The sequence below is a fragment of the Nansenia antarctica genome (genome assembly GCF_963989245.1).
Source record: "Nansenia antarctica genome assembly, chromosome: 3".
Classification (NCBI taxonomy): Eukaryota; Metazoa; Chordata; class Actinopteri; order Argentiniformes; family Microstomatidae; genus Nansenia; species Nansenia antarctica.
In genome coordinates this window covers 3,436,075-3,440,442 of record NC_137688.1, presented here as the reverse complement: position 1 = coordinate 3,440,442, position 4,368 = coordinate 3,436,075, and positions in this window count along the sequence as shown.

Below are 4,368 nucleotides of genomic sequence, written 5' to 3'. Positions count from 1 at the left end.
AGCAACAGGACCAAAACAGACCAACAGACCCCCTAGCAACAGCCGTTTCACTAAACAAAACGTTTCAACAAATTCCTCATCGGATTTCACGGATAATCGTATCATGTGTGACATAATATTAACAAGATTGCGGTTTCTTACACCCACACTGTGGCAGACTGCTGTAGCCTTGTTGTTCTTATGATGATGGTTCAACTTTGCTGTCATTGCACAGAGAGTATAAGTACTGAGACAACGAAATGTAGTCTGGCATCTAACCAGATAGAGCAGATAGTGCAAAAGACATGACAAGACACATGTGACCTAACAAGGCAAGGTATGGATGCAATGTATGGATGTTTAAAGAAGAACACACGCATGTACTCATGCTACCAGTGCACTGTCTGAGCATAGATCCACAGATCCAAATCTAAACTAAAAAAAACATCACGTTTTGCAGAAGTTTGTGATTAAACACAAACACTTCTATCAATGTCTTTTATCCATTAACTCTTATCTTATTAAATGTTTTATCACTTTACTTCTTATATTTGTAGCTTTTATTCATTGACATTTTTATTATCTTACTATGCTCCTCTTTTTTAAATAAAGTATGTCAAGCACTTTGTATTGACCCTGTTGTATGAAATGTGCCTTGCCTTGCCATAGGACAGGGGCAAGAGGTCAGTAGCATAGAGATACACAGGTCACAGGTGTGCCAGGGTTCTATCAATGAGTGTCTGTCGATGACCATTCAGGTATCCGATAGGTAGCACACTAGCCATGACACCCTACCCTCCCTCCTGCGGTCACAATGGAGGTGAAGACACCTGGCTTAGGGGAGAGCCTGCTCTCTCTCTCCATGAATAATTAAGCAATAATAAGTGAGAGGCCACTGTGTTGTGATGTGTTCATCCAGGCTGTGAGTTGTGTCATTAAGCAACGTTACATGAGAGGTCCTCTGTGTGGTGACATGTTTATCAAGGCTGTGACGTTGTCGTAGCCACGAGGCGAAGCTAAGTGGCCTGGAGTGTGTTGTTGCTTTTATACAATGGCTGTTGTTGTTTGAGTGCTGTTGCTGCATGGTTGAGGAGCTAGCTTGTCCCAAGCATATCACTGTGTCATCTACGGCTATATTCGATGTGATGTGACACATTAGGTTTGATTTGAATTTCATTACTTTTTGTTCAGTGATTCCTTACATAATGGTTTGATCAGAACATCTGAACTGAACTCTGCCAACACATGTTATTGTGATTGAATAACATTAACTTAACGTTAACGTAGAAATACAGCCTTCAATAAATATGATACGATCTTCCTCTCTGTGAGGTATTGTTGTTGGGATTTGTTTGTAAACAAGAAGAGAGTTAGTCAGTTCACCATCAACAGCTAAGACTCAGGATCTTGTTATATCTTAATGTATTGAAATAGTACCTCAGGAGAGGGTTACATGTAGCTGACATATTGCATTGACAAGATCTGACAGAGACAAGTACTTACCATTCCTATATTTGGTCTTCAGTCACAAGGATATGGAGGAATCGATGGATTGAAACCTAAACCTGAAAGACAACATGAAGTGGGATGAGAATAGAAGAGGAAGATACAGTGATATAACAGGGTTAAAAAATGGTCTTAAAAAGCCTTAAAGTCTAAAATCCAGCAATCCGATTTCTAAGGCCTAAAAAGGCCGCAAGTTTCAGTTATTAGGTCTTAAAAATGAGGTGCTAGGTCTAAAAAATTAGATTAGCTTGTCCTGCAAGGAAATCTGTCCGACCACATCTATTTACGTGGAAATGAATCAAGCTGGCACCAAAAAAAAGCCAATTCACTGCCCCTGGGAGAAATTAAATCTAACCCTAACACTAACCCTAAATCTAAAAGGGTCTTAAATGTGACTTGTAGGAGCCCTGTACAAGAAACACATCTATGAGACGCCATTGTAAATGCTATTCCCATTAACATTAAATGACAGGCTAGGATGGAGGAGTGTCAGAGCATGATGACATTGTGAGGGACAATACACAATGTAATGACAAGGACAGTCTGTTATCTATTACTGAATGAGGAAGTCACGTTTCTGCTCATTCAGCTCAACAACCACAGCTCCTGTCGACCGGGGAAGACAGCGTCAGGGAGATACTGTTTCTCTCTCTGAGTCTCTGCTGAGCTTGCAGCTACACGTAGAATTATGGCTACATAGCAAACAGCAGCTTATAATCACAATAATCCTAGATAGGCCACAATCATGCGGTGGAAGAACACAAGGGGGACCAAGGAGGCCATTTTGAATTGAATCACTTGACCTGACGTTCACCCAAAGATGGAGCTTTGGTGGTAAAACCTACTGTTGGCTTAAGGCCGGGTGTTCTGGCTGCTCCCATGCAGGTCTTACAATGTTTCTATTCACACAGATAACACAGCTGGAGAGGAGAGGACAGGAAGGTACATCTAATATGGACTAATCTAGTTTGACAGAGTTTCAGTCAAAACACCTCTCTTTCACACACTTTTTTTCACAACTGTTATGTGACACCCTTTATGCCCATACGTAGATGCAAAATATTGCTAATTCAGTGTTACATGATAAAGAGAAAATGACTAGTGGATAATATAATGATAAGTCTACACTTTTCTACCACTTTGAAATGCATCACAAAAGTGAAGCACTAAATACACATTATGTTATTTTGGGGGTATTGCATAAATTGTAGGATTTATAAACGTTTTCTTTGCTAACATGTGAGAGACTGATGTGAAAATCACCCCCATGCAAGTGAGTGTATGCTATGAGTCTAGTTTGTTTAACATACAGCAGTATGACTTGCCCAAAAATAGCCATGCATGATTTACTTTAACCACAGATTCAAGGGCTGACACTGAAAACGACCACACCCATCTCTCCCCAAAAGTGACACTACAAGGGTTTTAATTCATTCCATTTAATTTAGAAGAATTTGTCACATTCTGAAATCAAAAGCTTGAATAGGACACATTGACGTTTATAAGGATTCGTCTACACTTTTCAAATACATCTTGTGTACACCCTGTTTACTTCCCTTTTCTTTTCTTTTAAATCTCTCCCTTCACCCAACGTGGCATTTGAAACTATGACATTGCTTTGTCATCCAAATGTACAACTATGAACTATTGCTATTTCCAGGCTACTACCGTTATTCCCCAGGCTCAATAAACGCGGCACACAAGTAGGACTTATGTTATGGAATAAAACCACCAATGTTTATAAACATAAATGTTAAAATGAAACCCACCTGGTTTAATAAATGATTATTCTCCAAATTCTCTCCTGCCGCAGTCCTCTGCTGTCCTCTCTCTCTCTCTCTCTCTCTCTCTCTCTCTCTCTCTCTCTCTCTCCCCCTCTCTCTGTCTCTCTCTGTCTCTCTCTCTCTCTCTCTCTCTCTCTCTCTCTCTCTCTCTCTCTCTCTCTCTCTCTCCCTCCCTCTCTCTCTCTCTCTCTCTCTGTGTCTCTCTCTCTCTCTCTCTCTCTCTCTCTCTCTCTCTCTCTCTCTCTCTCTCTCTCTCTCTCTCTCTCTCTCTCTCTCTCTCTCTCTCTCTCTCTCTCTCTCTCTCTCTCTCTCTCTCTCTCTCTCTCCGGTTGCGCGTCTTCGGATCTGACGTAATATTGGCTACGTTCGTAAATTAGCTCTGGACATCTGATCAGCACTCACGGAACGCCTCTTGTCCAATCAAAATGACATGGTCCCTTTATGACGTTGGACCCGGTGTGCGCTCCGGCGCTCTCAGGGTGAATTGACGAACGCACCCTCTATGCGGCTCTCGTCCCATCCCGTCCTTGTTTTTCGGAGGGGGGGAACCTAGAGGAGGAGAGATGTTACGGTGGACTCACCGTTATGTCAATAAGTAAAAAATAAATATAAATATATAATATATACATTTCTATATAATATATATTTATTTATATTTATATAGATAATTTATATAATAAATAAATATATATATATATATATTATAAATATAATAATATATTTACATATATAAATATGTAAAAAGACTACATGCAGGCCGCCCATGTCGATGTCTCCTTCTGTCAACCCCGTGTTTACATGTGGCTCCTGGAGTTGCGCACAAACCACAAATCCATCATCCAGAATTTGCTTCTTCAGCCGAATTTCTGCTTGTGCACAGAACTGCTGCAAGACCACAGGCCAGCTCAGCTCCATGGCTGTTAGGTCACTGATTACCTCACCTGGTGACCGTGACAGTTTAACCAACATGGCTGTTTGGACAATCATGTGGCAGCTACTGCACTGCACTCCTACTAACACATGTTCCAGTCATCATTAACTCAGACCTGTGTGACTCACCTGACCTGACGTACCTCAGGCTGTCTGACAATGAGAACAC